This window comes from Pleurodeles waltl, chromosome 4_1, assembly GCF_031143425.1.
Source record: "Pleurodeles waltl isolate 20211129_DDA chromosome 4_1, aPleWal1.hap1.20221129, whole genome shotgun sequence".
Lineage (NCBI taxonomy): Eukaryota > Metazoa > Chordata > Amphibia > Caudata > Salamandridae > Pleurodeles > Pleurodeles waltl.
In genome coordinates, this window is record NC_090442.1 from 54,906,546 (window position 1) to 54,931,097 (window position 24,552).

The following is a 24,552-nucleotide window of genomic DNA, read 5'->3' on the forward strand; positions in this document are numbered from 1 at the left end:
AAATAGGGGGTGCACCACGGGCCGTCCCTTTTCCTCTCTCTCGCCAATATCTTTCACCAAAGCTGAGCCCTGCAGGTAAATGTATCTATCTGGCTGAGGGGCCAGGGAGGGCCTTTGCCTGCAGACTTACAAGCCAGAGTGCAGAGAAGGCAGCAGCTCTGGGACCGGGACTCTGCTCAAAGACATATCTAACATGCCACAGTGGAGCTGAGATGGGCAAGACACGTGTCTCACAGGCTGGCAGCACACCAAGACAGTGGCAGGAAACTATGCTAACAAGGAAAGAGAAAAGTCACGTGTCTCGTGGCCTTCCCACCATTAGACAGTAGTCTGCGCAAGAAAACATCCAACAGTGACAGGACAACCAAGCAAATGACAAACGCCGTGCTGAATAAAGTCATCTTACATGACATTTCGTACAAAGGCCCAGATCATGGGGATGATCGCGCAGAAGCAGCAAGTATCAGAGCCACCGAACCTGAGGTGAGTTACACGAGGAGAAAGGGCGACATGGGGACAGGGGCTAGGGGCTCAGGGAACAGCTACCACAATGCAACTTCGGGTGTGGGGATGCCACTCATTGCGGGTACTGCCCTGGAATTTCCTTTTAGAAAGAATCGCTGGTTAAAGTGTAGTGCACAAAAAACCCAACTCCTCGATTACACTATTAGATAACATCCTTTAACTGCCCCACGCACCCTGTGTGAGTCTCACCCACTTCCCGCCTGCTCCCTCTAGTCTGAGAGTTGTATCTCCACAAAAAACACACAGTGGGGCTCAATGAGCTGCTCATGTCTGACATGGACACCTAAGCAGTGCTGGATTCACAACCTGAAAGCCTGCAAAGGAAAGTGTGCCCAGCAGAAGATAAGCTGCCTGGCAACTCAGAACCTTCTTCTAAGAGAAGTAAGACATGTCACAATGGAGTCTAAGCCTACCTGTCTTATGCCAGGACCTTAGAGCTGCAGGCAGGAGCACAAAGGTAACAACATATATTGAGTCCCAACACGCTCACTGCGGTGGTTGGTCTCTGTGGCGCAATCGGTTGGTGCGTTCGGCTGTTAACCGAAAGGTTGGTGGTTCAAGCCCACCCAGGGACGTATGCTTTTGCCTACATCAAGTCCTGAATTAAAACACAGCTGTCTGGCTTTGCTCTTAGAGCTCTCGCTTTGCCTGCGTGACATGCTCTATCTCAACATTTCTATCTTCTCTCATCTCTTCACCTCTAGTCATTTCCACCAATAGGACTGGAAACGGGCCACCAAGCCTTCTACTTTAACCACAGGCGTACTGAGGGCCAATAAAAGGCACAGAAGCATTTCTTGATCCGGGCTGAGAACTGCATGCACAGGGACCTCGTGGCGCAACAGTAGCGCGTCTGACTCCTGATCAGAAGGTTGCGTGTTCAAATCACGTCGGGGTCACTCTTTGACATTTTTTTCCCCACCAAGTCTATATCTCTGACTTCTAAAGCAAAGCCAAAAGAAGGGCGCTTTGCATTGGCCGGGAATCAAACCCGGGCCTCCCGCGTGGCAGGAGAGAATTCTACCACTGAACCACCAATGCTTCACTTACATAGGCTGAGCAGAGAGCCCTGCCGTAGACAGTAGTGATGAGGCCCATGCATTCGCATGGGACACCTATGAACAAAGTTTGCATGGCAAGCCTTGGACTGCCAAACGTTCACATGCTGATGGCAGGAATCAGATGCAGGAGACTGAAACTATGAATGTTTCTGCTTTTGCTAAGGACAGTGGTTTGGGGCCAGTGTTGTGTTTGACAGAGCACGACATCAGCCTGCTCTCTGGCTGCTCCCGGGAGAAGTGGCTGACAGAAAGCACCCTCCAGACCACCAGCAATCTTGTGTTTCACAACATGCCACTGTCACTGGACTTTCCTTCTGGGAAAGCCTAGTCACTGACCTGGCCAGATTCCCTGTCCTCCCCAAAATCCTGGGGAGAAACGGGCAGAGTTCTGCGCCCTGCGCCCTCTTTCGCGTCCCTAACGCGCTCCCAACGCGCCCTACAGCCCTGGTCGGGCACAGCCCTGGTCGGGCTCATACCACTGGGGCCTCTGCCGAGGAAGAGCCCCGGAAGCCTAGGGCCAGGCCTATTGCACAGGCATCTTAGACCAGGCCATTCCGGGATTGCTGTGTTTCACGTCCTGCCCTTCAACACTCCTGGGAGGGCTTTCCCTGAGAACCCTCATGTCTCTGCCCTCCCAGGAGGCTGTGGTTCTATGCAAAATAGGGGGTGCACCACGGGCCGTCCCCTTTCCTCTCTCTCGCCAATATCTTTCACCAAAACTGAGCCCTGCAGGTAAATGTATCTATCTGGCTGAGGGGCCAGGGAGGGCCTTTGCCTGCAGTCTTACAAGCCAGAGTGCAGAGAAGGCAGCAGCTCTGGGACCGGGACTCTGCTCAAAGACATATCTAACATGCCACAGTGGAGCTGAGATGGGCAAGACACGTGTCTCACAGGCTGGCAGCACACCAAGACAGTGGCAGGAAACTATGCTAACAAGGAAAGAGAAAAGTCACGTGTCTCGTGGCCTTCCCACCATTAGACAGTAGTCTGCGCAAGAAAACATCCAACAGTGACAGGACAACCAAGCAAATGACAAACGCCGTGCTGAATAAAGTCATCTTACATGACATTTCGTACAAAGGCCCAGATCATGGGGATGATCTCGCAGCAGAAGCAGCAAGTATCAGAGCCACCGAACCTGGGGTGAGTTACACGAGGAGAAAGGGCGACATGGGGACAGGGGCTATGGGCTCAGGGAATAGCTACCACAATGCAACCTTGGGTGTGGGGATGCCACTCATTGCGGGTACTGCCCTGGGATTTCCTTTTAGAAAGAATCGCTGGTTAAAGTGTAGTGCACAAAAAACCCAACTCCTCGATTACACTATTAGATAACATCCTTTAACTGCCCCACCCGCCCTGTGTGAGTCTCACCCACTTCCCGCCTGCTCCCTCTAGTCTGAGAGTTGTATCTCCACAAAAAACACACAGTGGGGCTCAATGAGCTGCTCATGTCTGACATGGACACCTAAGCAGTGCTGGATTCACAACCTGAAAGCCTGCAAAGGAAAGTGTGCCCGGCAGAAGATAAGCTGCCTGGCAACTCAGAACCTTCTTCTAAGAGAAGTAAGACATGTCACAATGGAGTCTAAGCCTACCTGTCTTATGCCAGGACCTTAGAGCTGCAGGCAGGAGCACAAAGGTAAAAACATATATTGAGTCCCAACACGCTCACTGTGGTGGTTGGTCTCTGTGGCGCAATCGGTTAGCGCGTTCGGCTGTTAACCGAAAGGTTGGTGGTTCAAGGCCACCCAGGGACGTATGCTTTTGCCTACATCAAGTCCTGAATTAAAACACAGCTGTCTGGCTTTGCTCTTAGAGCTCTCGCTTTGCCTGCGTGACATGCTCTATCTCAACATTTCTATCTTCTCTCATCTCTTCACCTCTAGTCATTTCCACCAATAGGACTGGAAACGGGCCACCAAGCCTTCTACTTTACCCACAGGCGTACTGAGGGCCAATAAAAGGCACAGAAGCATTTCTTGATCCGGGGCTGAGAACTGCATGCACAGGGACCTCGTGGCGCAACGGTAGCGCGTCTGACTCCAGATCAGAAGGTTGCGTGTTCAAATCACGTCGGGGTCACTCTTTGACATTTTTTTCCCCACCAAGTCTATATCTCTGACTTCTAAAGCAAAGCCAAAAGAAGGGCGCTTTGCATTGGCCGGGAATCGTACCCGGGCCTCTCGCGTGGCAGGCAAGAATTCTACCACTGAACCACCAATGCTTCACTTACATAGGCTGAGCAGAGAGCCCTGCCGTAGACAGTAGTGATGAGGCCCATGCATTCGCATGGGACACCTATGAACAAAGTTTGCATGGCAAGCCTTGGACTGCCAAACGTTCACATGCTGATGGCAGGAATCAGATGCAGGAGACTGAAACTATGAATGTTTCTGCTTTTGCTAAGGACAGTGGTTTGGGGCCAGTGTTGTGCTTGACAGAGCACGACATCAGCCTGCTCTCTGGCTGCTCCCGGGAGAAGTGGCTGACAGAAAGCACCCTCCAGACCACCAGCAATCTTGTGTTTCACAACATGCCACTGTCACTGGACTTTCCTTCTGGGAAAGCCTAGTCACTGACCTGGCCAGATTCCCTGTCCTCCCCAAAATCCTGGGGAGAAACGGGCAGAGTTCTGCGCCCTGCGCCCTCTTTCGCGTCCCTAACGCGCTCCCAACGCGCCCTACAGCCCTGGTCGGGCACAGCCCTGCTCGGGCTCATACCACTGGGGCCTCTGCCGAGGAAGAGCCCCGGAAGCCTAGGGCCAGGCCTATTGCACAGGCATCTTAGACCAGGCCATTCCGGGATTGCTGTGTTTCACGTCCTGCCCTTCAACACTCCTGGGAGGGCTTTCCCTGAGAACCCTCATGTCTCTGCCCTCCCAGGAGGCTGTGGTTCTATGCAAAATAGGGGGTGCACCACGGGCCGTCCCTTTTCCTCTCTCTCGCCAATATCTTTCACCAAAGCTGAGCCCTGCAGGTAAATGTATCTATCTGGCTGAGGGGCCAGGGAGGGCCTTTGCCTGCAGACTTACAAGCCAGAGTGCAGAGAAGGCAGCAGCTCTGGGACCGGGACTCTGCTCAAAGACATATCTAACATGCCACAGTGGAGCTGAGATGGGCAAGACACGTGTCTCACAGGCTGGCAGCACACCAAGACAGTGGCAGGAAACTATGCTAACAAGGAAAGAGAAAAGTCACGTGTCTCGTGGCCTTCCCACCATTAGACAGTAGTCTGCGCAAGAAAACATCCAACAGTGACAGGACAACCAAGCAAATGACAAACGCCGTGCTGAATAAAGTCATCTTACATGACATTTCGTACAAAGGCCCAGATCATGGGGATGATCGCGCAGAAGCAGCAAGTATCAGAGCCACCGAACCTGAGGTGAGTTACACGAGGAGAAAGGGCGACATGGGGACAGGGGCTAGGGGCTCAGGGAACAGCTACCACAATGCAACTTCGGGTGTGGGGATGCCACTCATTGCGGGTACTGCCCTGGAATTTCCTTTTAGAAAGAATCGCTGGTTAAAGTGTAGTTCACAAAAAACCCAACTCCTCGATTACACTATTAGATAACATCCTTTAACTGCCCCACGCACCCTGTGTGAGTCTCACCCACTTCCCGCCTGCTCCCTCTAGTCTGAGAGTTGTATCTCCACAAAAAACACACAGTGGGGCTCAATGAGCTGCTCATGTCTGACATGGACACCTAAGCAGTGCTGGATTCACAACCTGAAAGCCTGCAAAGGAAAGTGTGCCCAGCAGAAGATAAGCTGCCTGGCAACTCAGAACCTTCTTCTAAGAGAAGTAAGACATGTCACAATGGAGTCTAAGCCTACCTGTCTTATGCCAGGACCTTAGAGCTGCAGGCAGGAGCACAAAGGTAACAACATATATTGAGTCCCAACACGCTCACTGCGGTGGTTGGTCTCTGTGGCGCAATCGGTTAGCGCGTTCGGCTGTTAATCGAAAGGTTGGTGGTTCAAGCCCACCCAGGGACGTATGCTTTTGCCTACATCAAGTCCTGAATTAAAACACAGCTGTCAGGCTTTGCTCTTAGAGCTCTCGCTTTGCCTGCGTGACATGCTCTATCTCAACATTTCTATCTTCTCTCATCTCTTCACCTCTAGTCATTTCCACCAATAGGACTGGAAACGGGCCACCAAGCCTTCTACTTTAACCACAGGCGTACTGAGGGCCAATAAAAGGCACAGAAGCATTTCTTGATCCGGGGCTAAGAACTGCATGCACAGGGACCTCGTGGCGCAACGGTAGCGCGTCTGACTCCAGATCAGAAGGTTGCGTGTTCAAATCACGTCAGGGTCACTCTTTGACATTTTTTTCCCCACCAAGTCTATATCTCTGACTTCTAAAGCAAAGCCAAAAGAAGGGCGCTTTGCATTGGCCGGGAATCGAACCCGGGCCTCCCGCGTGGCAGGCGAGAATTCTACCACTGAACCACCAATGCTTCACTTACATAGGCTGAGCAGAGAGCCCTGCCGTAGACAGTAGTGATGAGGCCCATGCATTCGCATGGGACACCTATGAACAAAGTTTGCATGGCAAGCCTTGGACTGCCAAACGTTCACATGCTGATGGCAGGAATCAGATGCAGGAGACTGAAACTATGAATGTTTCGGCTTTTGCTAAGGACAGTGGTTTGGGGCCAGTGTTGTGCTTGACAGAGCACGACATCAGCCTGCTCTCTGGCTGCTCCCGGGAGAAGTGGCTGACAGAAAGCACCCTCCAGACCACCAGCAATCTTGTGTTTCACAACATGCCACTGTCACTGGACTTTCCTTCTGGGAAAGCCTAGTCACTGACCTGGCCAGATTCCCTGTCCTCCCCAAAATCCTGGGGAGAAACGGGCAGAGTTCTGCGCCCTGCGCCCTCTTTCGCGTCCCTAACGCGCTCCCAATGCGCCCTACAGCCCTGGTCGGGCACAGCCCTGGTCGGGCTCATACCACTGGGGCCTCTGCCGAGGAAGAGCCCCGGAAGCCTAGGGCCAGGCCTATTGCACAGGCATCTTAGACCAGGCCATTCCGGGATTGCTGTGTTTCACGTCCTGCCCTTCAACACTCCTGGGAGGGCTTTCCCTGAGAACCCTCATGTCTCTCCCCTCCCAGGAGGCTGTGGTTCTATGCAAAATAGGGGGTGCACCACGGGCCGTCCCTTTTCCTCTCTCTCGCCAATATCTTTCACCAAAGCTGAGCCCTGCAGGTAAATGTATCTATCTGGCTGAGGGGCCAGGGAGGGCCTTTGCCTGCAGTCTTACAAGCCAGAGTGCAGAGAAGGCAGCAGCTCTGGGACCGGGACTCTGCTCAAAGACATATCTAACATGCCACAGTGGAGCTGAGATGGGCAAGACACATGTCTCACAGGCTGGCAGCACACCAAGACAGTGGCAGGAAACTATGCTAACAAGGAAAGAGAAAAGTCACGTGTCTCGTGGCCTTCCCACCATTAGACAGTAGTCTGCGCAAGAAAACATCCAACAGTGACAGGACAACCAAGCAAATGACAAACGCCGTGCTGAATAAAGTCATCTTACATGACATTTCGTACAAAGGCCCAGATCATGGGGATGATCTCGCAGCAGAAGCAGCAAGTATCAGAGCCACCGAACCTGGGGTGAGTTACACGAGGAGAAAGGGCGACATGGGGACAGGGGCTATGGGCTCAGGGAATAGCTACCACAATGCAACCTTGGGTGTGGGGATGCCACTCATTGCGGGTACTGCCCTGGGATTTCCTTTTAGAAAGAATCGCTGGTTAAAGTGTAGTGCACAAAAAACCCAACTCCTCGATTACACTATTAGATAACATCCTTTAACTGCCCCACCCGCCCTGTGTGAGTCTCACCCACTTCCCGCCTGCTCCCTCTAGTCTGAGAGTTGTATCTCCACAAAAAACACACAGTGGGGCTCAATGAGCTGCTCATGTCTGACATGGACACCTAAGCAGTGCTGGATTCACAACCTGAAAGCCTGCAAAGGAAAGTGTGCCCGGCAGAAGATAAGCTGCCTGGCAACTCAGAACCTTCTTCTAAGAGAAGTAAGACATGTCACAATGGAGTCTAAGCCTACCTGTCTTATGCCAGGACCTTAGAGCTGCAGGCAGGAGCACAAAGGTAAAAACATATATTGAGTCCCAACACGCTCACTGCGGTGGTTGGTCTCTGTGGCGCAATCGGTTAGCGCGTTCAGCTGTTAACCGAAAGGTTGGTGGTTCAAGCCCACCCAGGGACGTATGCTTTTGCCTACATCAAGTCCTGAATTAAAACACAGCTGTCTGGCTTTGCTCTTAGAGCTCTCGCTTTGCCTGCGTGACATGCTCTATCTCAACATTTCTATCTTCTCTCATCTCTTCACCTCTAGTCATTTCCACCAATAGGACTGGAAACGGGCCACCAAGCCTTCTACTTTACCCACAGGCGTACTGAGGGCCAATAAAAGGCACAGAAGCATTTCTTGATCCGGGGCTGAGAACTGCATGCACAGGGACCTCGTGGCGCAACGGTAGCGCGTCTGACTCCAGATCAGAAGGTTGCGTGTTCAAATCACGTCGGGGTCACTCTTTGACATTTTTTTCCCCACCAAGTCTATATCTCTGACTTCTAAAGCAAAGCCAAAAGAAGGGCGCTTTGCATTGGCCGGGAATCGAACCCGGGCCTCCCGCGTGGCAGGCGAGAATTCTACCACTGAACCACCAATGCTTCACTTACATAGGCTGAGCAGAGAGCCCTGCCGTAGACAGTAGTGATGAGGCCCATGCATTCGCATGGGACACCTATGAACAAAGTTTGCATGGCAAGCCTTGGACTGCCAAACGTTCACATGCTGATGGCAGGAATCAGATGCAGGAGACTGAAACTATGAATGTTTCTGCTTTTGCTAAGGACAGTGGTTTGGGGCCAGTGTTGTGCTTGACAGAGCACGACATCAGCCTGCTCTCTGGCTGCTCCCGGAAGAAGTGGCTGACAGAAAGCACCCTCCAGACCACCAGCAATCTTGTGTTTCACAACATGCCACTGTCACTGGACTTTCCTTCTGGGAAAGCCTAGTCACTGACCTGGCCAGATTCCCTGTCCTCCCCAAAATCCTGGGGAGAAACGGGCAGAGTTCTGCGCCCTGCGCCCTCTTTCGCGTCCCTAACGCGCTCCCAACGCGCCCTACAGCCCTGGTCGGGCTCATACCACTGGGGCCTCTGCCGAGGAAGAGCCCCGGAAGCCTAGGGCCAGGCCTATTGCACAGGCATCTTAGACCAGGCCATTCCGGGATTGCTGTGTTTCACGTCCTGCCCTTCAACACTCCTGGGAGGGCTTTCCCTGAGAACCCTCATGTCTCTCCCCTCCCAGGAGGCTGTGGTTCTATGCAAAATAGGGGGTGCACCACGGGCCGTCCCCTTGCCTCTCTCTCGCCAATATCTTTCACCAAAGCTGAGCCCTGCAGGTAAATGTATCTATCTGGCTGAGGGGCCAGGGAGGGCCTTTGCCTGCAGTCTTACAAGCCAGAGTGCAGAGAAGGCAGCAGCTCTGGGACCGGGACTCTGCTCAAAGACATATCTAACATGCCAAAGTGGAGCTGAGATGGGCAAGACACGTGTCTCACAGGCAGGCAGCACAACAAGACAGTGGCAGGAAACTATGCTAACAAGGAAAGAGAAAAGTCACGTGTCTCGTGGCCTTCTCACCATTAGACAGTAGGCTGCGCAAGAAAACATCCAACAGTGACAGGACAACCAAGCAAATGACAAACGCCGTGCTGAATAAAGTCATCTTACATGACATTTCGTACAAAGGCCCAGATTATGGGGATGATCGCGCAGAAGCAGCAAGTATCAGAGCCACCGAACCTGAGGTGAGTTACACGAGGAGAAAGGGCGACATGGGGACAGGGGCAAGGGGCTCAGGGAACAGCTACCACAATGCAACCTCGGGTGTGGGGATGCCACTCATTGCGGGTACTGCCCTGGGATTTCCTTTTAGAAAGAATCGCTGGTTAAAGTGTAGTGCACAAAAAAACCAACTCCTCGATTACACTATTAGATAACATCCTTTAACTGCCCCACCCACCCTGTGTGAGTCTCACCCACTTCCCGCCTGCTCCCTCTAGTCTGAGAGTTGTATCTCCACAAAAAACACACAGTGGGGCTCAATGAGCTGCTCATGTCTGACATGGACACCTAAGCAGTGCTGGATTCACAACCTGAAAGCCTGCAAAGGAAAGTGTGCCCGGCAGAAGATAAGCTGCCTGGCAACTCAGAACCTTCTTCTAAGAGAAGTAAGACATGTCACAATGGAGTCTAAGCCTACCTGTCTTATGCCAGGAGCTTAGAGCTGCAGGCAGGAGCACAAAGGTATAAACATATATTGAGTCCCAACACGCTCATTGCGGTGGTTGGTCTCTGTGGCGCAATCGGTTAGCACGTTCGGCTGTTAACCGAAAGGTTGGTGGTTCAAGCCCACCCAGGGACGTATGCTTTTGCCTACATCAAGTCCTGAATTAAAACACAGCTGTCTGGCTTTGCTCTTAGAGCTCTCGCTTTGCCTGCGTGACATGCTCTATCTCAACATTTCTATCTTCTCTCATCTCTTCACCTCTAGTCATTTCCACCAATAGGACTGGAAACGGGCCACCAAGCCTTCTACTTTAACCACAGGCGTACTGAGGGCCAATAAAAGGCACAGAAGCATTTCTTGATCCGGGGCTGAGAACTGCATGCACAGGGACCTCGTGGCGCAACGGTAGCGCGTCTGACTCCAGATCAGAAGGTTGTGTGTTCAAATCACGTCGGGGTCACTCTTTGACATTTTTTTCCCCACCAAGTCTATATCTCTGACTTCCAAAGCAAAGCCAAAAGAAGGGCGCTTTGCATTGGCCGGGAATCGAACCCGGGCCTCCCGCATGGCAGGCGAGAATTCTACCACTGAACCACCAATGCTTCACTTACATAGGCTGAGCAGAGAGCCCTGCCGTAGACAGTAGTGATGAGGCCCATGCATTCGCATGGGACACCTATGAACAAAGTTTGCATGGCAAGCCTTGGACTGCCAAACGTTCACATGCTGATGGCAGGAATCAGATGCAGGAGACTGAAACTATGAATGTTTCTGCTTTTGCTAAGGACAGTGGTTTGGGGCCAGTGTTGTGCTTGACAGAGCACGACATCAGCCTGCTCTCTGGCTGCTCCCGGGAGAAGTGGCTGACAGAAAGCACCCTCCAGACCACCAGCAATCTTGTGTTTCACAACATGCCACTGTCACTGGACTTTCCTTCTGGGAAAGCCTAGTCACTGACCTGGCCAGATTCCCTGTCCTCCCCAAAATCCTGGGGAGAAACGGGCAGAGTTCTGCGCCCTGCGCCCTCTTTCGCGTCCCTAACGCGCTCCCAACGCGCCCTACAGCCCTGGTCGGGCACAGCCCTGGTCGGGCTCATACCACTGGGGCCTCTGCCGAGGAAGAGCCCCGGAAGCCTAGGGCCAGGCCTATTGCACAGGCATCTTAGACCAGGCCATTCCGGGATTGCTGTGTTTCACGTCCTGCCCTTCAACACTCCTGGGAGGGCTTTCCCTGAGAACCCTCATGTCTCTGCCCTCCCAGGAGGCTGTGGTTCTATGCAAAATAGGGGGTGCACCACGGGCCGTCCCCTTTCCTCTCTCTCGCCAATATCTTTCACCAAAGCTGAGCCCTGCAGGTAAATGTATCTATCTGGCTGAGGGGCCAGGGAGGGCCTTTGCCTGCAGTCTTACAAGCCAGAGTGCAGAGAAGGCAGCAGCTCTGGGACCGGGACTCTGCTCAAAGACATATCTAACATGCCACAGTGGAGCTGAGATGGGCAAGACACGTGTCTCACAGGCAGGCAGCACAACAAGACAGTGGCAGGAAACTATGCTAACAAGGAAAGAGAAAAGTCACGTGTCTCGTGGCCTTCCCACCATTAGACAGTAGTCTGCGCAAGAAAACATCCAACAGTGACAGGACAACCAAGCAAATGACAAACGCCGTGCTGAATAAAGTCATCTTACATGACATTTCGTACAAAGGCCCAGATCATGGGGATGATCGCGCAGAAGCAGCAAGTATCAGAGCCACCGAACCTGAGGTGAGTTACACGAGGAGAAAGGGCGACATGGGGACAGGGGCTAGGGGCTCAGGGAACAGCTACCACAATGCAACCTCGGGTGTGGGGATGCCACTCATTGCGGGTACTGCCCTGGGATTTCCTTTTAGAAAGAATCGCTGGTTAAAGTGAAGTGCACAAAAAACCCAACTCCTCGATTACACTATTAGATAACATCCTTTAACTGCCCCACCCACCCTGTGTGAGTCTCACCCACTTCCCGCCTGCTCCCTCTAGTCTGAGAGTTGTATCTCCACAAAAAACACACAGTGGGGCTCAATGAGCTGCTCATGTCTGACATGGACACCTAAGCAGTGCTGGATTCACAACCTGAAAGCCTGCAAAGGAAAGTGTGCCCAGCAGAAGATAAGCTGCCTGGCAACTCAGAACCTTCTTCTAAGAGAAGTAAGACATGTCACAATGGAGTCTAAGCCTACCTGTCTTATGCCAGGACCTTAGAGCTGCAGGCAGGAGCACAAAGGTAAAAACATATATTGAGTCCCAACACGCTTACTGTGGTGGTTGGTCTCTGTGGCGCAATCGGTTAGCGCGTTTGGCTGTTAACTGAAAGGTTGGTGGTTCAAGCCCACCCAGGGACGTACGCTTTTGCCTACATCAAGTCCTGAATTAAAACACAGCTGTCTGGCTTTGCTCTTAGAGCTCTCGCTTTGCCTGCATGACATGCTCTATCTCAACATTTCTATCTTCTCTCATCTCTTCACCTCTAGTCATTTCCACCAATAGGACTGGAAACGGGCCACCAAGCCTTCTACTTTAACCACAGGCGTACTGAGGGCCAATAAAAGGCACAGAAGCATTTCTTGATCCGGGGCTGAGAACTGCATGCATAGGGACCTCGTGGCGAAACGGTAGCGCGTCTGACTCCAGATCAGAAGATTGCGTGCTCAAATCACGTCGGGGTCACTCTTTGACATTTTTTTCCCCACCAAGTCTATATCTGTGACTTCTAAAGCAAAGCCTAAAGAAGGGCGCTTTGCATTGGCCGGGAATCAAACCCGGGCCTCCAGCGTGGCAGGCGAGAATTCTACCACTGAACCACCAATGCTTCACTTACATAAGCTGAGCAGAGAGCCCTGCCGTAGACAGTAGTGATGAGGCCCATGCATTCGCATGGGACACCTATGAACAAAGTTTGCATGGCAAGCCTTGGACTGCCAAACGTTCACATGCTGATGGCAGGAATCAGATGCAGGAGACTGAAACTATGAATGTTTCTGCTTTTGCTAAGGACAGTGGTTTGGGGCCAGTGTTGTGCTTGACAGAGCACGACATCAGCCTGCTCTCTGGCTGCTCCCGGGAGAAGTGGCTGACAGAAAGCACCCTCCAGACCACCAGCAATCTTGTGTTTCACAACATGCCACTGTCACTGGACTTTCCTTCTGGGAAAGCCTAGTCACTGACCTGGCCAGATTCCCTGTCCTCCCCAAAATCCTGGGGAGAAACGGGCAGAGTTCTGCGCCCTGCGCCCTCTTTCGCGTCCCTAATGCGCTCCCAACGCGCCCTACAGCCCTGGTCGGGCACAGCCCTGGTCGGGCTCATACCACTGGGGACTCTGCCGAGGAAGAGCCCCGGAAGCCTAGGGCCAGGCCTATTGCACAGGCATCTTAGACCAGGCCATTCCGGGATTGCTGTGTTTCACGTCCTGCCCTTCAACACTCCTGGGAGGGCTTTCCCTGAGAACCCTCATGTCTCTGCCCTCCCAGGAGGCTGTGGTTCTATGCAAAATAGGGGGTGCACCACGGGCCGTCCCCTTTCCTCTCTCTCGCCAATATCTTTCACCAAAACTGAGCCCTGCAGGTAAATGTATCTATCTGGCTGAGGGGCCAGGGAGGGCCTTTGCCTGCAGTCTTACAAGCCAGAGTGCAGAGAAGGCAGCAGCTCTGGGACCGGGACTCTGCTCAAAGACATATCTAACATGCCACAGTGGAGCTGAGATGGGCAAGACACGTGTCTCACAGGCTGGCAGCACACCAAGACAGTGGCAGGAAACTATGCTAACAAGGAAAGAGAAAAGTCACGTGTCTCGTGGCCTTCCCACCATTAGACAGTAGTCTGCGCAAGAAAACATCCAACAGTGACAGGACAACCAAGCAAATGACAAACGCCGTGCTGAATAAAGTCATCTTACATGACATTTCGTACAAAGGCCCAGATCATGGGGATGATCTCGCAGCAGAAGCAGCAAGTATCAGAGCCACCGAACCTGGGGTGAGTTACACGAGGAGAAAGGGCGACATGGGGACAGGGGCTATGGGCTCAGGGAATAGCTACCACAATGCAACCTTGGGTGTGGGGATGCCACTCATTGCGGGTACTGCCCTGGGATTTCCTTTTAGAAAGAATCGCTGGTTAAAGTGTAGTGCACAAAAAACCCAACTCCTCGATTACACTATTAGATAACATCCTTTAACTGCCCCACCCGCCCTGTGTGAGTCTCACCCACTTCCCGCCTGCTCCCTCTAGTCTGAGAGTTGTATCTCCACAAAAAACACACAGTGGGGCTCAATGAGCTGCTCATGTCTGACATGGACACCTAAGCAGTGCTGGATTCACAACCTGAAAGCCTGCAAAGGAAAGTGTGCCCGGCAGAAGATAAGCTGCCTGGCAACTCAGAACCTTCTTCTAAGAGAAGTAAGACATGTCACAATGGAGTCTAAGCCTACCTGTCTTATGCCAGGACCTTAGAGCTGCAGGCAGGAGCACAAAGGTAAAAACATATATTGAGTCCCAACACGCTCACTGCGGTGGTTGGTCTCTGTGGCGCAATCGGTTAGCGCGTTCGGCTGTTAACCGAAAGGTTGGTGGTTCAAGCCCACCCAGGGACGTATGCTTTTGCCTACATCAAGTCCTGAATTAAAACACAGCTGTCTGGCTTTGCTCTTAGAGCTCTCGCTTTGCCTGCGTGACATGCTCTATCTCAACATTTCTATCTTCTCTCATCTCTTCACCTCTAGTCATTTCCACCAATAGGACTGGAAACGGGCCACCAAGCCTTCTACTTTACCCACAGGCGTACTGAGGGCCAATAAAAGGCACAGAAGCATTTCTTGATCCGGGGCTGAGAACTGCATGCACAGGGACCTCGTGGCGCAACGGTAGCGCGTCTGACTCCAGATCAGAAGGTTGCGTGTTCAAATCACGTCGGGGTCACTCTTTGACATTTTTTTCCCCACCAAGTCTATATCTCTGACTTCTAAAGCAAAGCCAAAAGAAGGGCGCTTTGCATTGGCCGGGAATCGAACCCGGGCCTCCCGCGTGGCAGGCGAGAATTCTACCACTGAACCACCAATGCTTCACTTACATAGGCTGAGCAGAGAGCCCTGCCGTAGACAGTAGTGATGAGGCCCATGCATTCGCATGGGACACCTATGAACAAAGTTTGCATGGCAAGCCTTGGACTGCCAAACGTTCACATGCTGATGGCAGGAATCAGATGCAGGAGACTGAAACTATGAATGTTTCTGCTTTTGCTAAGGACAGTGGTTTGGGGCCAGTGTTGTGCTTGACAGAGCACGACATCAGCCTGCTCTCTGGCTGCTCCCGGAAGAAGTGGCTGACAGAAAGCACCCTCCAGACCACCAGCAATCTTGTGTTTCACAACATGCCACTGTCACTGGACTTTCCTTCTGGGAAAGCCTAGTCACTGACCTGGCCAGATTCCCTGTCCTCCCCAAAATCCTGGGGAGAAACGGGCAGAGTTCTGCGCCCTGCGCCCTCTTTCGCGTCCCTAACGCGCTCCCAACGCGCCCTACAGCCCTGGTCGGGCTCATACCACTGGGGCCTCTGCCGAGGAAGAGCCCCGGAAGCCTAGGGTCAGGCCTATTGCACAGGCATCTTAGACCAGGCCATTCCGGGATTGCTGTGTTTCACGTCCTGCCCTTCAACACTCCTGGGAGGGCTTTCCCTGAGAACCCTCATGTCTCTCCCCTCCCAGGAGGCTGTGGTTCTATGCAAAATAGGGGGTGCACCACGGGCCGTCCCCTTGCCTCTCTCTCGCCAATATCTTTCACCAAAGCTGAGCCCTGCAGGTAAATGTATCTATCTGGCTGAGGGGCCAGGGAGGGCCTTTGCCTGCAGTCTTACAAGCCAGAGTGCAGAGAAGGCAGCAGCTCTGGGACCGGGACTCTGCTCAAAGACATATCTAACATGCCAAAGTGGAGCTGAGATGGGCAAGACACGTGTCTCACAGGCAGGCAGCACAACAAGACAGTGGCAGGAAACTATGCTAACAAGGAAAGAGAAAAGTCACGTGTCTCGTGGCCTTCCCACCATTAGACAGTAGGCTGCGCAAGAAAACATCCAACAGTGACAGGACAACCAAGCAAATGACAAACGCCGTGCTGAATAAAGTCATCTTACATGACATTTCGTACAAAGGCCCAGATTATGGGGATGATCGCGCAGAAGCAGCAAGTATCAGAGCCACCGAACCTGAGGTGAGTTACACGAGGAGAAAGGGGGACATGGGGACAGGGGCAAGGGGCTCAGGGAACAGCTACCACAATGCAACCTCGGGTGTGGGGATGCCACTCATTGCGGTTACTGCCCTGGGATTTCCTTTTAGAAAGAATCGCTGGTTAAAGTGTAGTGCACAAAAAAACCAACTCCTCGATTACACTATTAGATAACATCCTTTAACTGCCCCACCCACCCTGTGTGAGTCTCACCCACTTCCCGCCTGCTCCCTCTAGTCTGAGAGTTGTATCTCCACAAAAAACACACAGTGGGGCTCAATGAGCTGCTCATGTCTGACATGGACACCTAAGCAGTGCTGGATTCACAACCTGAAAGCCTGCAAAGGAAAGTGTGCCCGGCAGAAGATAAGCTGCCTGGCAACTCAGAACCTTCTTCTAAGAGAAGTAAGACATGTCACAATGGAGTCTAAGCCTACCTGTCTTATGCCAGGACCTTAGAGCTGCAGGCAGGAGCACAAAGGTATAAACATATATTGAGTCCCAACACGCTCATTGCGGTGGTTGGTCTCTGTGGCGCAATCGGTTAGCACGTTCAGCTGTTAACCGAAAGGTTGGTGGTTCAAGCCCACCCAGGGACGTATGCTTTTGCCTACATCAAGTCCTGAATTAAAACACAGCTGTCTGGCTTTGCTCTTAGAGCTCTCGCTTTGCCTGCGTGACATGCTCTATCTCAACATTTCTATCTTCTCTCATCTCTTCACCTCTAGTCATTTCCACCAATAGGACTGGAAACGGGCCACCAAGCCTTCTACTTTAACCACAGGCGTACTGAGGGCCAATAAAAGGCACAGAAGCATTTCTTGATCCGGGGCTGAGAACTGCATGCACAGGGACCTCGTGGTGCAACGGTAGCGCGTCTGACTCCAGATCAGAAGGTTGTGTGTTCAAATCACGTCGGGGTCACTCTTTGACATTTTTTTCACCACCAAGTCTATATCTCTGACTTCCAAAGCAAAGCCAAAAGAAGGGCGCTTTGCATTGGCCGGGAATCGAACCCGGGCCTCCCGCATGGAAGGCGAGAATTCTACCACTGAACCACCAATGCTTCACTTACATAGGCTGAGCAGAGAGCCCTGCCGTAGACAGTAGTGATGAGGCCCATGCATTCGCATGGGACACCTATGAACAAAGTTTGCATGGCAAGCCTTGGACTGCCAAACGTTCACATGCTGATGGCAGGAATCAGATGCAGGAGACTGAAACTATGAATGTTTCTGCTTTTGCTAAGGACAGTGGTTTGGGGCCAGTGTTGTGCTTGACAGAGCACGACATCAGCCTGCTCTCTGGCTGCTCCCGGGAGAAGTGGCTGACAGAAAGCACCCTCCAGACCACCAGCAATCTTGTGTTTCACAACATGCCACTGTCACTGGACTTTCCTTCTGGGAAAGCCTAGTCACTGACCTGGCCAGATTCCCTGTCCTCCCCAAAATCCTGGGGAGAAACGGGCAGAGTTCTGCGCCCTGCGCCCTCTTTCGCATCCCTAACGCGCTCCCAACGCGCCCTACAGCCCTGGTCGGGCACAGCCCTGGTCGGGCTCATACCACTGGGGCCTCTGCCGAGGAAGAGCCCCGGAAGCCTAGGGCCAGGCCTATTGCACAGGCATCTTAGACCAGGCCATTCCGGGATTGCTGTGTTTCACGTCCTGCCCTTCAACACTCCTGGGAGGGCTTTCCCTGAGAACCCTCATGTCTCTGCCCTCCCAGGAGGCTGTGGTTCTATGCAAAATAGGGGGTGCACCACGGGCCGTCCCCTTTCCTCTCTCTCGCCAATATCTTTCACCAAAGCTGAGCCCTGCAGGTAAATGTATCTATCTGGCTGAGGGGCCAGGGAGGGCCTTTGCCTGCAGTCTTACAAGCCAGAGTGCAGAGAAGGCAGCAGCTCTGGGACCGGGACTCTGCTCAAAGACATATCTAACATGCCACAGTGGAGCTGAGATGGGCAAGACACGTGTCTCACAGGCAGGCAGCACAACAAGACAGTGGCAGGAAACTATGCTAACAAGGAAAGAGAAAAGTCACGTGTCTCGTGGCCTTCCCACCATTAGACAGTAGTCTGCGCAAGAAAACATCCAACAGTGACAGGACAACCAAGCAAATGACAAACGCCGTGCTGAATAAAGTCATCTTACATGACATTTCGTACAAAGGCCCAGATCATGGGGATGATCGCGCAGAAGCAGCAAGTATCAGAGCCACCGAACCTGAGGTGAGTTACACGAGGAGAAAGGGCGACATGGGGACAGGGGCTAGGGGCTCAGGGAACAGCTACCACAATGCAACCTCGGGTGTGGGGATGCCACTCATTGCGGGTACTGCCCTGGGATTTCCTTTTAGAAAGAATCGCTGGTTAAAGTGTAGTGCACAAAAAACCCAACTCCTCGATTACACTATTAGATAACATCCTTTAACTGCCCCACCCACCCTGTGTGAGTCTCACCCACTTCCCGCCTGCTCCCTCTAGTCTGAGAGTTGTATCTCCACAAAAAACACACAGTGGGGCTCAATGAGCTGCTCATGTCTGACATGGACACCTAAGCAGTGCTGGATTCACAACCTGAAAGCCTGCAAAGGAAAGTGTGCCCAGCAGAAGATAAGCTGCCTGGCAACTCAGAACCTTCTTCTAAGAGAAGTAAGACATGTCACAATGGAGTCTAAGCCTACCTGTCTTATGCCAGGACCTTAGAGCTGCAGGCAGGAGCACAAAGGTAAAAACATATATTGAGTCCCAACACGCTTACTGTGGTGGTTGGTCTCTGTGGCGCAATCGGTTAGCGCGTTCGGCTGTTAACTGAAAGGTTGGTGGTTCAAGCCCACCCAGGGACGTACGCTTTTGCCTACATCAAGTCCTGAATTAAAACACAGCTGTCTGGCTTTGCTCTTAGAGCTCTCGCTTTGCCTGCGTGACATGCTCTATCTCAACATTTCTATCTTCTCTCATCTCTTCACCTCTAGTCATTTCCACCAATAGGACTGGAAACGGGCCACCAAGCCTTCTACTTTAACCACAGGCGTACTGAGGGCCAATAAAAGGCACAGAAGCATTTCTTGATCCGGGGCTGAGAACTGCATGCACAGGGACCTCGTGGCGAAACGGTAGCGCGTCTGACTCCAGATCAGAAGATTGCGTGCTCAAATCACGTCGGGGTCACTCTTTGACATTTTTTTCCCCACCAAGTCTATATCTGTGACTTCTAAAGCAAAGCCTAAAGAAGGGCGCTTTGCATTGGCCGGGAATCGAACCCGGGCCTCCCGCGTGGCAGGCGAGAATTCTACCACTGAACCACCAATGCTTCACTTACATAAGCTGAGCAGAGAGCCCTGCCGTAGACAGTAGTGATGAGGCCCATGCATTCGCATGGGACACCTATGAACAAAGTTTGCATGGCAAGCCTTGGACTGCCAAACGTTCACATGCTGATGGCAGGAATCAGATGCAGGAGACTGAAACTATGAATGTTTCTGCTTTTGCTAAGGACAGTGGTTTGGGGCCAGTGTTGTGCTTGACAGAGCACGACATCAGCCTGCTCTCTGGCTGCTCCCGGGAGAAGTGGCTGACAGAAAGCACCCTCCAGACCACCAGCAATCTTGTGTTTCACAACATGCCACTGTCACTGGACTTTCCTTCTGGGAAAGCCTAGTCACTGACCTGGCCAGATTCCCTGTCCTCCCCAAAATCCTGGGGAGAAACGGGCAGAGTTCTGCGCCCTGCGCCCTCTTTCGCGTCCCTAATGCGCTCCCAACGCGCCCTACAGCCCTGGTCGGGCACAGCCCTGGTCGGGCTCATACCACTGGGGCCTCTGCCGAGGAAGAGCCCCGGAAGCCTAGGGCCAGGCCTATTGCACAGGCATCTTAGACCAGGCCATTCCGGGATTGCTGTGTTTCACGTCCTGCCCTTCAACACTCCTGGGAGGGCTTTCCCTGAGAACCCTCATGTCTCTGCCCTCCCAGGAGGCTGTGGTTCTATGCAAAATAGGGGGTGCACCACGGGCCGTCCCCTTTCCTCTCTCTCGCCAATATCTTTCACCAAAACTGAGCCCTGCAGGTAAATGTATCTATCTGGCTGAGGGGCCAGGGAGGGCCTTTGCCTGCAGTCTTACAAGCCAGAGTGCAGAGAAGGCAGCAGCTCTGGGACCGGGACTCTGCTCAAAGACATATCTAACATGCCACAGTGGAGCTGAGATGGGCAAGACACGTGTCTCACAGGCTGGCAGCACACCAAGACAGTGGCAGGAAACTATGCTAACAAGGAAAGAGAAAAGTCACGTGTCTCGTGGCCTTCCCACCATTAGACAGTAGTCTGCGCAAGAAAACATCCAACAGTGACAGGACAACCAAGCAAATGACAAACGCCGTGCTGAATAAAGTCATCTTACATGACATTTCGTACAAAGGCCCAGATCATGGGGATGATCTCGCAGCAGAAGCAGCAAGTATCAGAGCCACCGAACCTGAGGTGAGTTACACGAGGAGAAAGGGCGACATGGGGACAGGGGCTAGGGGCTCAGGGAACAGCTACCACAATGCAACCTCGGGTGTGGGGATGCCACTCATTGCGGGTACTGCCCTGGGATTTCCTTTTAGAAAGAATCGCTGGTTAAAGTGTAGTGCACAAAAAACCCAACTCCTCGATTACACTATTAGATAACATCCTTTAACTGCCCCACCCACCCTGTGTGAGTCTCACCCACTTCCCGCCTGCTCCCTCTAGTCTGAGAGTTGTATCTCCACAAAAAACACACAGTGGGGCTCAATGAGCTGCTCATGTCTGACATGGACACCTAAGCAGTGCTGGATTCACAACCTGAAAGCCTGCAAAGGAAAGTGTGCCCGGCAGAAGATAAGCTGCCTGGCAACTCAGAACCTTCTTCTAAGAGAAGTAAGACATGTCACAATGGAGTCTAAGCCTACCTGTCTTATGCCAGGACCTTAGAGCTGCAGGCAGGAGCACAAAGGTAAAAACATATATTGAGTCCCAACACGCTCACTGCGGTGGTTGGTCTCTGTGGCGCAATCGGTTAGCGCGTTCGGCTGTTAACCGAAAGGTTGGTGGTTCAAGCCCACCCAGGGACGTATGCTTTTGCCTACATCAAGTCCTGAATTAAAACACAGCTGTCTGGCTTTGCTCTTAGAGCTCTCGCTTTGCCTGCGTGACATGCTCTATCTCAACATTTCTATCTTCTCTCATCTCTTCACCTCTAGTCATTTCCACCAATAGGACTGGAAACGGGCCACCAAGCCTTCTACTTTAACCACAGGCGTACTGAGGGCCAATAAAAGGCACAGAAGCATTTCTTGATCCGGGGCTGAGAACTGCATGCACAGGGACCTCGTGGCGCAACGGTAGCGCGTCTGACTCCAGATCAGAAGGTTGCGTGTTCAAATCACGTCGGGGTCACTCTTTGACATTTTTTTGCCCACCAAGTCTATATCTCTGACTTCTAAAGCAAAGCCAAAAGAAGGGCGCTTTGCATAGGCCGGGAATCGAACCCGGGCCTCCCGCGTGGCAGGCGAGAATTCTACCACTGAACCACCAATGCTTCACTTACATAGGCTGAGCAGAGAGCCCTGCCGTAGACAGTAGTGATGAGGCCCATGCATTCGCATGGGACACCTATGAACAAAGTTTGCATGGCAAGCCTTGGACTGCCAAACGTTCACATGCTGATGGCAGGAATCAGATGCAGGAGACTGAAACTATGAATGTTTCTGCTTTTGCTAAGGACAGTGGTTTGGGGCCAGTGTTGTGCTTGACAGAGCACGACATCAGCCTGCTCTCTGGCTGCTCCCGGGAGAAGTGGCTGACAGAAAGCACCCTCCAGACCACCAGCAATCTTGTGTTTCACAACATGCCACTGTCACTGGACTTTCCTTCTGGGAAAGCCTAGTCACTGACCTGGCCAGATTCCCTGTCCTCCCCAAAATCCTGGGGAGAAACGGGCAGAGTTCTGCGCCCTGCGCCCTCTTTCGCGTCCCTAACGCGCTCCCAATGCGCCCTACAGCCCTGGTCGGGCTCATACCACTGGGGCCTCTGCCGAGGAAGAGCCCCGGAAGCCTAGGGCCAGGCCTATTGCACAGGCATCTTAGACCAGGCCATTCCGGGATTGCTGTGTTTCACGTCCTGCCCTTCAACACTCCTGGGAGGGCTTTCCCTGAGAACCCTCATGTCTCTCCCCTCCCAGGAGGCTGTGGTTCTATGCAAAATAGGGGGTGCACCACGGGCCGTCCCCTTTCCTCTCTCTCGCCAATATCTTTCACCAAAGCTGAGCCCTGCAGGTAAATGTATCTATCTGGCTGAGGGGCCAGGGAGGGCCTTTGCCTGCAGTCTTACAAGCCAGAGTGCAGAGAAGGCAGCAGCTCTGGGACCGGGACTCTGCTCAAAGACATATCTAACATGCCACAGTGGAGCTGAGATGGGCAAGACACGTGTCTCACAGGCTGGCAGCACACCAAGACAGTGGCAGGAAACTATGCTAACAAGGAAAGAGAAAAGTCACGTGTCTCGTGGCCTTCCCACCATTAGACAGTAGTCTGCGCAAGAAAACATCCAACAGTGACAGGACAACCAAGCAAATGACAAACGCCGTGCTGAATAAAGTCATCTTACATGACATTTCGTACAAAGGCCCAGATCATGGGGATGATCGCGCAGAAGCAGCAAGTATCAGAGCCACCGAACCTGAGGTGAGTTACACGAGGAGAAAGGGCGACATGGGGACAGGGGCTAGGGGCTCAGGGAACAGCTACCACAATGCAACCTCGGGTGTGGGGATGCCACTCATTGCGGGTACTGCCCTGGGATTTCCTTTTAGAAAGAATCGCTGGTTAAAGTGTAGTGCACAAAAAACCCAACTCCTCGATTACACTATTAGATAACATCCTTTAACTGCCCCACCCACCCTGTGTGAGTCTCACCCACTTCCCGCCTGCTCCCTCTAGTCTGAGAGTTGTATCTCCACAAAAAACATACAGTGGGGCTCAATGAGCTGCTCATGTCTGACATGGACACCTAAGCAGTGCTGGATTCACAACCTGAAAGCCTGCAAAGGAAAGTGTGCCCAGCAAGAAGATAAGCTGCCTGGCAACTCAGAACCTTCTTCTAAGAGAAGTAAGACATGTCACAATGGAGTCTAAGCCTACCTGTCTTATGCCAGGACCTTAGAGCTGCAGGCAGGAGCACAAAGATAAAAACATATATTGAGTCCCAACACGCTCACTGCGGTGGTTGGTCTCTGTGGCGCAATCGGTTAGCGCGTTCAGCTGTTAACCGAAAGGTTGGTGGTTCAAGCCCACCCAGGGACGTATGCTTTTGCCTACATCAAGTCCTGAATTAAAACACAGCTGTCTGGCTTTGCTCTTAGAGCTCTCGCTTTGCCTGCGTGACATGCTCTATCTCAACATTTCTATCTTTTCTCATCTCTTCACCTCTAGTCATTTCCACCAATAGGACTGGAAACTGGCCACCAAGCCTTCTACTTTAACCACAGGCGTACTGAGGGCCAATAAAAGGCACAGAAGCATTTCTTGATCCGGGGCTGAGAACTGCATGCACAGGGACCTCGTGGCGAAACGGTAGCGCGTCTGACTCCAGATTAGAAGGTTGCGTGTTCAAATCACGTCGGGGTCACTCTTTGACATTTTTTTCCCCACCAAGTCTATATATCTGACTTCTAAAGCAAAGCCAAAAGAAGGGCGCTTTGCATTGGCCGGGAATCGAACCCGGGCCTCCCGTGTGGCAGGCGAGAATTCTACCACTGAACCACCAATGCTTCACTTACATAGGCTGAGCAGAGAGCCCTGCCGTAGACAGTAGTGATGAGGCCCATGCATTCGCATGGGACACCTATGAACAAAGTTTGCATGGCAAGCCTTGGACTGCCAAACGTTCACATGCTGATGGCAGGAATCAGATGCAGGAGACTGAAACTATGAATGTTTCTGCTTTTGCTAAGGACAGTGGTTTGGGGCCAGTGTTGTGCTTGACAGAGCACGACATCAGCCTGCTCTCTGGCTGCTCCCGGGAGAAGTGGCTGACAGAAAGCACCCTCCAGACCACCAGCAATCTTGTGTTTCACAACATGCCACTGTCACTGGACTTTCCTTCTGGGAAAGCCTAGTCACTGACCTGGCCAGATTCCCTGTCCTCCCCAAAATCCTGGGGAGAAACGGGCAGAGTTCTGCGCCCTGCGCCCTCTTTCGCGTCCCTAACGCGCTCCCAATGCGCCCTACAGCCCTGGTCGGGCTCATACCACTGGGGCCTCTGCCGAGGAAGAGCCCCGGAAGCCTAGGGCCAGGCCTATTGCACAGGCATCTTAGACCAGGCCATTCCGGGATTGCTGTGTTTCACGTC

At 52.5% G+C, this 24,552-nt stretch overlaps 13 non-coding genes across 13 annotated transcripts; 7 read left to right on the top strand and 6 right to left on the bottom strand.

The window, feature by feature from the left end:
- Positions 1-1,352: 1,352 nt before the first annotated feature.
- TRNAR-CCU (transfer RNA arginine (anticodon CCU)) lies at positions 1,353-1,424 on the top strand. Its single transcript has one exon. It is a non-coding gene; the product is annotated as a tRNA-Arg (tRNA).
- Positions 1,425-3,599: 2,175 nt separating this feature from the next.
- TRNAW-CCA (transfer RNA tryptophan (anticodon CCA)) lies at positions 3,600-3,671 on the top strand. Its single transcript has one exon. It is a non-coding gene; the product is annotated as a tRNA-Trp (tRNA).
- A 2,315-nt stretch (positions 3,672-5,986) lies between these two features.
- TRNAG-GCC (transfer RNA glycine (anticodon GCC)) lies at positions 5,987-6,057 on the bottom strand. The gene has a single exon. It is a non-coding gene; the product is annotated as a tRNA-Gly (tRNA).
- Positions 6,058-8,090: 2,033 nt separating this feature from the next.
- TRNAW-CCA (transfer RNA tryptophan (anticodon CCA)) lies at positions 8,091-8,162 on the top strand. Its single transcript has one exon. It is a non-coding gene; the product is annotated as a tRNA-Trp (tRNA).
- Positions 8,163-8,233: 71 nt separating this feature from the next.
- TRNAG-GCC (transfer RNA glycine (anticodon GCC)) lies at positions 8,234-8,304 on the bottom strand. Its single transcript has one exon. It is a non-coding gene; the product is annotated as a tRNA-Gly (tRNA).
- Positions 8,305-10,461: 2,157 nt separating this feature from the next.
- Positions 10,462-10,532, bottom strand: TRNAG-GCC (transfer RNA glycine (anticodon GCC)). Its single transcript has one exon. It is a non-coding gene; the product is annotated as a tRNA-Gly (tRNA).
- Positions 10,533-14,482: 3,950 nt separating this feature from the next.
- Positions 14,483-14,556, top strand: TRNAN-GUU (transfer RNA asparagine (anticodon GUU)). The gene has a single exon. It is a non-coding gene; the product is annotated as a tRNA-Asn (tRNA).
- A 253-nt stretch (positions 14,557-14,809) lies between these two features.
- On the top strand, positions 14,810-14,881 carry TRNAW-CCA (transfer RNA tryptophan (anticodon CCA)). The gene has a single exon. It is a non-coding gene; the product is annotated as a tRNA-Trp (tRNA).
- A 71-nt stretch (positions 14,882-14,952) lies between these two features.
- Positions 14,953-15,023, bottom strand: TRNAG-GCC (transfer RNA glycine (anticodon GCC)). The gene has a single exon. It is a non-coding gene; the product is annotated as a tRNA-Gly (tRNA).
- A 2,157-nt stretch (positions 15,024-17,180) lies between these two features.
- TRNAG-UCC (transfer RNA glycine (anticodon UCC)) lies at positions 17,181-17,251 on the bottom strand. The gene has a single exon. It is a non-coding gene; the product is annotated as a tRNA-Gly (tRNA).
- Positions 17,252-19,424: 2,173 nt separating this feature from the next.
- On the bottom strand, positions 19,425-19,495 carry TRNAG-GCC (transfer RNA glycine (anticodon GCC)). The gene has a single exon. It is a non-coding gene; the product is annotated as a tRNA-Gly (tRNA).
- A 1,706-nt stretch (positions 19,496-21,201) lies between these two features.
- On the top strand, positions 21,202-21,275 carry TRNAN-GUU (transfer RNA asparagine (anticodon GUU)). The gene has a single exon. It is a non-coding gene; the product is annotated as a tRNA-Asn (tRNA).
- A 253-nt stretch (positions 21,276-21,528) lies between these two features.
- TRNAW-CCA (transfer RNA tryptophan (anticodon CCA)) lies at positions 21,529-21,600 on the top strand. Its single transcript has one exon. It is a non-coding gene; the product is annotated as a tRNA-Trp (tRNA).
- The last annotated feature ends 2,952 nt before the right edge of the window (positions 21,601-24,552 follow it).